This window comes from Cervus canadensis, chromosome 1, assembly GCF_019320065.1.
Source record: "Cervus canadensis isolate Bull #8, Minnesota chromosome 1, ASM1932006v1, whole genome shotgun sequence".
NCBI classification, from domain to species: Eukaryota; Metazoa; Chordata; class Mammalia; order Artiodactyla; family Cervidae; genus Cervus; species Cervus canadensis.
Genome location: NC_057386.1, coordinates 46,803,243 through 46,815,147, shown reverse-complemented (window position 1 = coordinate 46,815,147; position 11,905 = coordinate 46,803,243). Strand labels below are relative to the sequence as shown.

Below are 11,905 nucleotides of genomic sequence, written 5' to 3'. Positions count from 1 at the left end.
TTTCCACCACAACAAGGTATTGTAGGCTCATCTCACATTTTCCCTTTTCCAATCCTGGAAAATCGTCTTTCTCCAAGGAATGCTAACTGTTTTTAATGGAGTGTGATTTTTAGAAACCAAGTTCTGGGTGCTAAGATGCTCATTGTTCTAGGCATCATTGTTTCTAGGTTCTCTCAGTGTGTGGAGATAGGGTGTGTGTGTGTATACACACATACATATGCACAGGATATTATCACTTCTAACATCTGAGGATATTTCCTTTCAGTCTTTATGGGTTCCCTTTTAGTATGTTCTTGTTTTTCTTTTTATGTAATTAAAATTATATTCTACTCTTGTGGTCTTTTTATTTAAATATTTTGCGTACTCTGACCATTTGTTCAGTTCAGTTTAGTCGCTCAGTCGTATCTGACTCTTTGCGACCCCGTGAACCACAGCACGCCAGGGAATTATTCAAAAATTTAAGTGACCACGTAATATCTATTTTAGCCATTTACTAATTTTTGGAAATTTAAATTGTTTTAAATTATCATTGTTGTAATGCTGTGATAGACATTTTAAAACATAAATCTTTACCAAGTGATATTATTGGTCACAATGTAGGCACATGTGGATTTTGCCAGCTTTATCCCTCAAGCTATACTTAGCCTTTTTATTTGAGAGTATTTAGTTTACTACTAAACTCCATCAGCTTTCCTCCCCTTGAAAAGTAGTAGATATGAAGGTTTAGTTGAACACAGTGATGATTAATTGTTTTGTTTGCTTTTGTTCTGAGATTACAAAACAGCTTATGGATGATTCTGAGTGCACTTATACCCACATCTTTGTGACTTCCTATGCTTGCCTGTCAATGCTTGTGTCTAGCTGGTTTTGCTTGTTTTGTTTTAGGGTGTGGTTTTTTTTTTTTTTTTTCCATTCATTTCTTGATCTAGTCTGTTTTTAAAAATAATAGAGTGAAATGCCTGCTTCTGAGATTCTCTGTCAGGATGACATGAAAAAATTACTTCAACAGGAAAGGAAAATCAGGTTCTTATAAAGAAAAACAAACCCATTCAGGTAACACTATTATTCCAAACATAAAGTGAAAGCTAGTTTAAATATTAGTGGCATCTTTTGAATACAGTACAACTACATCATTTAGGAATGAATTGTCATTCCTAGTTGGGATTTTTCTTGAGTCATCTGATACTCCAGGATACTTTGTTTTCCAGAATCTAATTTATTTACTCATAATTTTTGAGGGCCTACTATATTCTAGATGTAAAGATAACTTGAAGGTAACTTTATTATTAAGGATTATGTTGGGCTTGATATGTAAGAAACAAAACCTGACTGCAGAGGCATAAGCAAACAGGAGTTTGTTTTTCTGACAGAATAATTCTGGAGGAGGCAGGTAATTACTGGCAGTGTTTTTCCCTCCTCAGCATCTCTTGGTTTTTCCCCTGTGGTCCCAAAGTGGCTGCTGCAGCTTTCGCCATCAAGCATGCATTTCGGGTAGGAAGAAGAGGAAAGGAGTGGTGTCAGCCACACTGATTGATCTTCTTTTACCAGAACAGTAAAAGCTTCTCAGAAAGACCTCTAAAGACTTCTCACATCTCGTTGGCTGGAACTTTGTTACGTTGCCACTTCAGTAGAGCAGGTGAGAGAGGAGGGGACAGGAAAGTATTTGCTGGGCAACAGTCATGTGGCATTTGGAGCTTTTAGGAAAAAGAAGCTGCCCCTTGTGGAGGTTGCTAATTATCAGCATTGGTCTCAGCTGGTTTAACCACTGTATAACAGGAGTTAAATAGAGGTCTTAGAGCTGGAAAACCTAGTACACTCCCTCTGCATGGTTTCCTGAGGACACTGAGGCTGACATATAGGCTAATGCTCATGCTCCGTAGTCTGAATAGGCCAGACTAACTACAGGCCAAATAAGTTGGCATTAGCTCTTTCTGCTTCTAATATCAAATCTTCCAGAGCCAGCCAGTAGTGTTACTTTATCTTAGGAGGAAGGCCTATTTTGTCTTTGTTTAGATAATTCCATAAATGGAAATAATCTAGTACTGTACTATTTGGTTTCCCACTTTGTATATAACACAAAGTGTTGAGAAATGGAAAACTTTCTTTTCAGTATCAGTGCATACTACTTTTCCCTAGGTGAATAATTTTGGTTTTGCTAAATTATAGATATGCCTTTTTTTTTTTTAATGGTATCTAGATTTGTTGAAACAGTTGTATCTATGGTAGAGTACAACAGAGTTACAGATATATCATTCTTGGTGCACATGTATGAATAGAGAATATTTAATGATTTTGAGGTAGAGAAAGGCTTTGTAAGCACGACACCAAGGCCAGAAACCACAGAGAAAGGTATTGGTAGATCTGACTACATGAATCAATTAAAAAAGATATCAAAAACAAAGTTATAAGTATATGAAAAAATTATAAAGAAAAAGTTCAGTGTAACATGATTTTACCATGTAATAATGCTGTGTAAAGAGTTTTTACAGATCTCTTAAGAATATCCCAATAAAAATAGTGGGTGAAGCATGTCAACACTCAAAACGTAGAAATTATAAAAGAAAAATTGAAAATTGCCAAAAAATAGATTGTCAATCTTATTAATCAAAGAAATGCAAATTAAAATAATGACATTTCATTTTTTCTTATTAAATTGGAAAGCATTAGAAGATTGATAATCCCCCATGTTGATGGTGGAAGCAGACACTTTCATATACTGTTGTTAAGTATGATTGGCAAAATCACTCTGGAGGGGTATTTGGCAACACTTTAAAAAATTTTAAATGTAAATATATATGTTGACCCAGAAAAATCCACTTATAGCAATTAACCTAAGAAAATAGCAAGTTGGCATATATTTTTGTATAGAGTCTTTACTGCAACATTGTTTAAATGGAGAAAAAAATTTTAAAATGCAAATGACCATCAATAGGGAGCTAGTTAAAATGAATCACAGAAAAGAATTCATTGAAGTTATAAGCAACTATTAACATAATGTTTAGTGTAATAAGTAGACTACAAAATACTGTGCTATAATCTTACTTTTGAGTAAATAGACATCTGTGATCAAAAAAGAGTGATGCCTTTAAAAATATGCTATTATGGAAATGTCTCCAGATTATTTTGTTAACTAGAAAAAAAAGAGGTTTTTGTAATTTCCATTTATGTTTTAAAAGTAAAAGTTAAGCAGCTATATACGTACAAATTTGTGAATATGTATGTTACAGAACTTAAATTGATAGTATTTAAAATACCTATGGGGAAAGACCTCAGATGAGGAATGGGCAAAGGGAGATGTTCAGTGTTTTATTTTTCATGCTTCTGTTTTGCTTTAATTTCCTGCCATGAGAATGAGACTCAGTAGTTGTGGCCCCCAGGCTCTAGAGCATGGGCTCAGTAGTTGTGGCACATGGACTTAGTTGCTCCTCTGTGTTTGGGATCTTCCTCGACCAGGGATCAAACCCTTGTCATCTGCACTGGTATGCGGATTCTTGACCACTGTGCTACCAGGGAAGCCCATAACAAGTTTTCTAGCCCTTTTGATAGAGGCCACTCTACCTGTGGTTCCTACCACACCCAGATCTGGAGAGAGAAGCCCTTCTCTTCTTTAGTTTTTTCTTGGGTCCAGTTTATCGCCTCACACATTTTCCTGAGTTAGATTAATACCCAGTATTAATAAAGAGAGAAGAAGGAGAGAATCCAGGTGCTGTTACTTGGCCTTGAATCCTCCATGTCATTTGTCCACTCTGAGCTCAAAAAATCTGCCCTTGGTGGAACTGAACTGAACTGAGCCCGGAGCATAGCTCTCATTAAGAGAGAGAATGCAGAGAGCTTTAACACAGAGTATTAGAATATTCTTAGTGAAGGAAAATTACTATCTGTAAAAGGACCTTTACAAAGGTAGTGAGCGGCATCTTCATTTTATTTCGCCTGTGGTGCAGTCTATGTAGTGTTATCTATTTAGGTAATTTCTGCTGATACATATTCTTTTCTCATGCTAGGTGATTTACTCTTCAAGCAGTCTACTTAAAAAAAAAAAAAAAGAAAAGAACTCTTTTAAGGTGTGGAGCAGCCCAGTTTGCTCCTGTATTACCAGATTTCCATTTGGGGGCATCATCTAGGTAAACCTTGCATACTGATTCAAATGACTGTACATGCCCTCAGGTTTCCCTTATTAGTGAAAGTCTCAGGTAACCACTGACACTTCATACTACCCCATTAGGAGGGAAGCAGGAGGTTTCTATTGCAGGCCTGATGAACACCCCTGGTACTGAGAGGAAAGAAGAGAAACCCCACTTTGCCCCTGTGGAACGCGTCTGCATGCAAGCGAGGAGGTTACCATGAGTCTAAAAATGATCGCTGGCGTTGCTGGACCCTCGGGTGCAAGTCTTGGCTTGGGCAGTGCTGCTCCTGTGTGCCCTTTACACTCACCTTTGTGAGGAGGGCAAAGTAACATGCGATGCTGAAGCGGCGGAGTTAATCCACGGGCTGAGGAGGACAAAGGCCTTGTCACTTTGCTGGCAGAGAATTCCTCTAAGTGTAGTGTCGCCACCCCGGGAACAGGCCAGTATGTTACTTGCATGATTTACAGGATTGCTGTTCACCTCACTGACTGTTGAAGTTATTCCACGCTTACCAAGCTTATCAAAGATATTTTAGAACCAGCCTACACTACATGGTGGCAAGCCCTGGAGTGCTGTTAGACCAGAGGGAAGGGAGGGCAAAGCGAAAATTCAGGTGACCTTTTATTATGGCTCTAACGAAATGAAGAATTTTTCAGTTGTGGAAATAATCATCTGAGTTTTTGTCAGTATTTTTGAAAGACCCTCCAAGTCAGACTTTTTTCTTTAATACATTTTTTATTTATTTTGGCTTCACCGGGTGTTAGTTATGACACGCAGGATCTGGAATATTCCAGCTGAGACATGCAAACTCTTAGTTGTGGTGTGTGAGAACCAGTTTCCTGCTCACAGGTTGAACCCAGGCCCCCTCCATCAGGAGCGTGGAGTCTTAGCCACTGGACCCGCAGGGAAACCCCCGAGGCAGACTTTTATTTATTTATTTTTGGCTGTGCTGGGTCTTCACTTGCTGCTCAGGCCTCCCCGCCCCCCCCCCCCCCCGCCCCTCTGGTAGGGGAGAGCGGGGCTACTCTGTAATTGCAGTGGGCGGGCTTTGGGGCTCATAGGTTTCAGCAGTTGCAGCACAGGGCTTCGGTAGTTGCGGCTCCTGGGCTCTACAGCGCAGGCTCAGTAGTTGGGGCCCACAGGCTTAGTTGCTCCATGGCATGTGGGATCTTCCTGGACCAGGGATTGAACCCATGTCTCCTGCATTGGCAGGCAAATTCTTTACCACTGAGCCACCAGGGAAGTCCCCCGAGTTTGTTCTTCTTCGTTTGCCATGTTGATGAAGGTCAGACGGTAAAATGCTGGTGTGACAAGTAGGAGGAGTAAATTCTGAGTCAGACTCTGAGACAGGTCATGATGTGTTCCTCCGAGCTGGCCACGGCCCCAGCTCTGGGCAGGGGGCTCATGGGAACTGCTCACTCTGTCACGTGGGTTTTCTTGTCAGCACAGAACCAGGCCAAGCAGCAGCAGTCAGCGTGGTGTACCCCTAAGAAAACTGGTGTTTTCCTTGCATTTAACTGCAGTTTCAGAGAGCAATTATTAGTTAAATCCAGTTTTGGTACTGTCCATGGAAAGGGTTAGGTTCTTGTATTTTCCTAAGAAGCTTTTTTTCTTGTTACAAAAATGATAGCAATCTCAACATTTTGTAGGTACTCCATCCCTTTGCAAAGAACTTAAATTCTCAATAGGAACAGCAAGAACTTTCATTTTGGCCCCCTTTCTCTCCTTCCCAGTCAAAAACCACTTTTCCCCACTCCTTCTAGAAAGCTCCTGGCTTTAGAAAGAACAAGGAGAGAATCCTTTAATGATAACCACTAAGCACCAAATACATTATTGTTTTACATCTGAAGTTTTAGAAACGTACAAATGTGATCCAGCCGTGTAAAGTGCTTTGTCAACATCACTGCCACGTTGTTCTTGAGGTGCCTCCGTATAATAGAATTTGTGCAGGCAATTTATCTTCTTGCGCCATTTTTGTGTGTGGCTCTGCACCCTGAGTATGGGCATATTGTATCCATGGCATTCTTGTTGCCCTAATTGGTAACCCAGAAGTTACTTAGACCATTTTTGATTCCCCATTACCTACTTTACCCCCCCATACACACTTTTTATTAGACATAATGCACTGAATAATGGTGAAATATTTCGATGAAGTTAGCTCAGCGTTTGAGAGCACATTGTCTAATATCCCCAGAAATACCCTCCACAGAGCACTTTTCGTTGCTGAAAATCTTGCCAGCAAAAATGGTTAAGATACAGATGTTTTCTCTGAGGCTTCTTATCTCCTAAAAAGACACAGGTTGTTCTGACAGGTGAAACAAGCCCGCACAAATATGCAACACTGATCTAATCAGCGGGAACGCTTGCACTGGCCCTGCCTCTCCCCAGCGTCATTAAAAGCTCCCATTACTCTTTTATTAGAGGCTCCCTCTCTTCCTTATCAGATTACAGAATGAACATAACTCATGGCAGTGATTTGATCTCTTGTTAAAGAGGATTACAGCTTTGCATTAACTCGGATTGACACAGTTTATAATTCACTTGTTGATACTCGGGTGGGCGGCATCCCATGTTTGACACCCCCCAGCAGGGCCAAGGGGCAAGGACTCTCATATATCATCATTAAAGACAGCATCCAGCCCGGAGCGAGGGGGCCTGAGGCCTTACTTCTCGAGAAAGGACAGAAGGGACATTCTCAAGTTCAAACCTGACCCTTGGGCCAGAGTTTTGAAAACGACTGAAAAGAAGGCAGTGCTCTTGTTTCCTCTGTATCTCCTGAATCGCTAGTGTTCAGTCTATACACAGTTCTAGAGAATTTGCATTCTCAAATGGAAGCCCTGGTTGCAAGCAGATTCTAGAGAGAGAGAGAGAAAAGCACATTTTCAGGAAGGAGATTGTATATGCTGAACAGATTAAATCTTTCCTCAAAACAGGATTTCTTGACTATAGTTCTCATTTCTGCAGGCAAATTCCCACCATTTCTTTAAAAGACTGTGAATCTTGTTTTTTCCCAAAGAGATGTTTCATGTGCATTAAAGTGAGTGTAGATGTTTCTCTTAAGGAACTATTATTTTTAAGTTTTTGTATTCTATTATTATCGTCTTGTAAAAACATGATATCGTATAGATGCTTTGTTAGTCACAATGAAGTAACATGCAGGTAGGCAGGCAACAGCTCATGTTTTTCGCCTGAATTTAGGTGAGTTGTCCCTACACACTGTGAGTGCATTTCCCACAGAGCCTCTGAGCCTCCTGAGCAGCTTGGGTGGCCAGGATGCACATCATCTCGGTTTTCAAGTGTGTTCATCCTTTGCTCTGATTTATCCACCCTAAGTCTGCCACCCTGTTTCTGATTGGCAGTGAGATGACATAGAATGATAACTTCATATTTCACCTCTTATTACTATTTTTTTTGGTCAAGCGTCGCCGCTTGCAGGATCTTAGTTCCCCGACCAGGGATTGAACCTGGGCCCTTGCAGTGGAAGCCCAGATTCCTAACCACCAGGCCACCAGGGAGCTCCCTCATATTCCACTTATTGAATGTTTACTGTATCTCAGACGCTGTACTAAGCTCTTTACATATATTTTCATCCAGTCCTTATAAGAAACCACTGAAGTGGTTGACATTATCTACATTCTGTGATAAGAATACTGAGGCATAGAGCAATCAAGTAATTTGCCCAAGATAGCCAAGTTCTGAGTAGAGCTGGTTTCTGCATCTGGGAGTGTGGCTCCTGACCCCTGCCCCTGTTCCCGAGACATCAGAAAGCTTTTCGAAATATGTGAGAATGATGTGCTGAAGGGCAGCTTGCTCCTCGCCCCCAACCCCACCACCAGCACACATACGCAGAGCCTTTCTCTTCATTAAAAACTGGTTCAGAGTAAAATGACTTTTTCTTTCTGCTATAGTAAAGATGCTTTTTTTTTTTTTAATTTTATATATTTATTTATTTATGGCGCGCTGGGCCTTCCTTGCTGTGTGTGGGCTTCCTCTCTCTGCGGTGCACGGGCTTCTCATGTGGTAGTTTCTCTGGTTGCAGAAGCTGTAACTGTGTAATACAGCACAGGCTGTAGGCACGTGGGCTTCAGTAGCTCTGAAGCATATGCTTCAGAGTGCCTGACCAGGGATTGAATCCATGTCCCCTGCATTGGCAGGTGAATTCCTAACCTCTGGACCACCAGGGAAATCCCTAAAGATGCTTTCTGTATGGGAAGATTTTGCCTGTCAAGCCATTCACATTTTAGTGTAGATCACTGAATTTCCAGGCCTGTTCTTATGGTCACCCCGTTCTTTAATTACAAAGACCCTAAGCCTCATAATTGGCTTTGAAACCTGGTCCAGTGTATTCAGTCCTTTTGCTCTGACAGTTCTCTTTCTTCTGGTTTCAGGTGCCTGTCACCTACCTTCCTTAGAGACTGTATTTTTCCCCTGTATTAAAAACAAGACATGCTTATGGAAGAAAATTTGGAAAATATAGAAAGGACAAAGGAAAATTCATGTTATCTGCCACTGGGAAAATAATATTATTAATATATTAGTTAATACATACAATAATATAGTAATAATATTAATACTTATTATCTTGCAGAACTTTTTGTGTATATATTTTATAAAGATCTATTTGTATGTTTGAATCCTTTTTATTTTTTTTCCATTTATTTTTATTAGTTGGAGGCTAATTACTTTGCAATATTGTAGTGGCTTTTGCCATACATTGACATGAATCAGCCATGGATTTACATGTGTTCCCCACCCCGATCCCCTCTCCCGCCTCCCTCCCCATCCCATCCCTCTGGGTCTTCCCAGTGCACCAGCCCTGAGCACTTGTCTCATGCATCCCACCTGGGCTGGTGATCTGTTTCACCCTTGATAGTGTACTCGTTTCAATGCTGTTCTCTCAGAACATCCCACCCTCGCCTTCTCCCACAGAGTCCCAAAGTCTGTTCTGTACATCTGTGTCTCTTTTTCTGTTTTGCACATAGGGTTATCGTTACCATCTTTTTAAATTCCATATATATGAGTTAGTGTACGGTATTGGTCTTTATCTTTCTGGCTTACTTCACTCTGTATAATGGGCTCCAGTTTCATCCATCTCATTAGAACTGTGAATCCCTTCTTTTTAAAAAATTTTATTTATCTGGCTATGCCAGGTCTTAGTTGCAGCATGTGGGATCTAGTTCCCTGACCAGGGGTTGAACCCAGGTCTCCTGCGTTGGGAGAGTGGAGCCTTACCCGCTGGACCACCAGGGAAGTCCCTGAATCCCTTTTCCCAGTTAACTATTATAAGCATTTTAATGGCATATGTTTTTTAAAGGCATCTTAAATAACCTTATAATATTCTATTATGGAGTATTTATTCTTGGACATTTAGGTTATTTCTGATTGTTTTTATTTCTCTTTAGGGTAATGCTGCAGTGAGCATATTCATATAGAAACCCATGTTCTAAGGTTTGCTTGTATCTTTAGAATAGCTTCTGAAGAGTAGCAGGGTAATTTCTGGACCAAAGGCATAAAGGTTTAAAAAATTTTTAATTGAAGGATAGTTTATTTTCAGTTTTCTGGTGTATAGTAAAATGATTCATCCATATTTTCTAATGGTTCATAATGGGTTGTACTAATTTCTCTCCCCAGTACCCTCCTCCTGAGGTTCATATCATTTACAACTTTGCCGATATGAGAGTTCACTGCAGTGACGCTTTACTGAGGCCCTACATGGCACTAGGCACTGGGCTAAGTATCTAACGTTTATTTTCTCATTTAATGATAACCTTGAAGAGGATGTATGTTTATTAATCATTTATATTTCTGTTTTTAATCCTTTGTCCATTTTTTCCCTTTGGGTTTAATTTTTCTCTGCAGTTTGTATGAATTCTGTATGTGATGATTATATACCATATTTCCTATTTTTGTAGATTTCTCCCTTTTTGCTTACCTGTTGGTATTAATGACTTTTATTGGTCGTATATAAATTTTACTTTTTATGTGATCCAACACGTAAGTTCTTTGTGGTGTTTTTCATTGCTTTTATGCTTTGGCATGGGTTCCTCAGGTGGCTTAGTGGTAAAGAACCTGCCTGCCAATGCAGGAGACGTGGGTTTGATCCCTGGGTCAGGAAGTCCCCTGGAGAAGGAAATAGCAACCCATTCACAGTACTCTTGCCTTTAAAATCCCATGGACCGAGGAGCCTGGTAGGCTACAGCCCATGGAGTCACAAGGAGTCGGACACGACTGAGCCACTTCACTTCACTTCACTTCCAGTATTCTTGCCTGGGAAATCCCTTGGACAAGAGTAGCCCGCTGGGCTACAGCCCATAGGGTCGCAAAGAGTCCAACACAACTAAAGCGACTAAGTTCACATATACTTGCTTAGGCCTTCCTCTAAGACCGGCTGTTAGCTATTTGTCTGATTTCTTTTCTTATTTTTCATCTGCTTGGATGTTATTGTCATATATTGTCCAGTGGTCTCTACACTCCACTCCTGCTGCTTCTTTGTGAGCCCAGAATTTTTTTTTTCCTACTTCCTGGTGTTTCACTTTCACTATGACACCAACAGCCTCTTAACCACAGTCTGGTCTAATTATTTCTGTGTGTCTTTGCCAGATTACACCTTCCTGAAATGTCACTTAGACCATACCATTCCTGGTAGCCTACCAAATAAAATCTGAACCTGCCACCAAGGCCTGCGGTGACTTTGCTCTGCCCCCTTTCTCTGCTTGTCGCCTGGTTCGGTGTGCACCCTCTTGTGCTGTCCTGCTGGCCCCCGAGGTCCCGGGACCCCCTCCCTCCTCGGAGTACCTCCTCACCCCACCTCACGTCCCCTGTCCCACCTCTGTCCTGTCCTGCTGCAGGGTCCATGGTCCTTGGTCCACACCGGCCTTTCCAGAGGGACTTTGCGGATTCTCCACCACCCGCTGAGTGGGGGCTTTTTCGTCCTCAAACCCCTAGTTTATTTGTTTCTCTAGTAGTACTTAATATACTTCACAAAAGCATTTATTAGGGTTTTTTTTTTCTTGCTAAGAATGCTTAATTTATAAGTCAAAATTGTATGCATAAGTTTACTATCATCCCATGTTGGGTATTATCAAGGTTTTATGCTCATGCATTTGGATTAATATATTTTGATTCCAATTGAATGCTGCCTTACTTACTATAAGGGCTTCCCTGATAGCTCAGTTGGTAAAGAATCCACCTGCAATGTAGGAGACCCCAGTTCAATTCCTGGGTCGTGAAGATCCACTGGAGAAAGGATAGGCTACCCACTCCATGATTCTTGGGCTTCCCTTGTGGCTCAGCTGGTAAAGAATCCGCCTACAATGCAGGAGACCTGGGTTCAACCCCTGGGTTGGGGAAATCCCTTGGAGAAGGGAAAGGCTACCCACTCCAGTATTCTGGCCTGGAGAATTCCACGGATTGTATAGTCCATGGGGTCACAAAGAATCGGACACCACTGAGGGACTTTCACTTTTCACTTAGTTACTGTATAGCATGTATACAGTAGCTATAAAACTGTAGCCCAAGTTTTATTTGTAAAACAAGCCAGGTCTTTTCCCAGTTGATGTCAGCCTTCCTTAGGCTAGAGAGCTGACTCCAGATCCTTGACCACCTGTTCTGCCCCAGCTCACAGGCAGGATCACAATGTGACCTTGAAGAAATCTTCTCTTTGGACTTCTGTTGTTGTTCAGTCGTGTCCGACTCTTTGCGACCTCATGGACTGCAGCACACCCAGGCTTTCCTGTCCTTCACCGTCTCCTGGAGCTTTGTAAGGTGAAAATAGTCCTTCT

The 11,905-nt window shown here is 41.1% G+C and overlaps 1 protein-coding gene across 2 annotated transcripts in view; it reads left to right on the top strand.

Moving 5' to 3' along the window:
* AATF (apoptosis antagonizing transcription factor) overlaps positions 1 to 11,905 on the top strand; it is a 102,525-nt gene that overhangs the window by 77,992 nt on the left and 12,628 nt on the right. The window contains exon 12 of one of the 2 annotated variants that reach the window (XR_006272037.1): positions 9,756 to 9,858. The exons of the other annotated variant lie outside the window; for it this stretch is intronic. The gene's annotated coding sequence lies outside the window, so the exon portion shown is untranslated. The remainder of the gene's footprint in view (positions 1 to 9,755; positions 9,859 to 11,905) is intronic. 2 annotated transcript variants of the gene reach the window in all.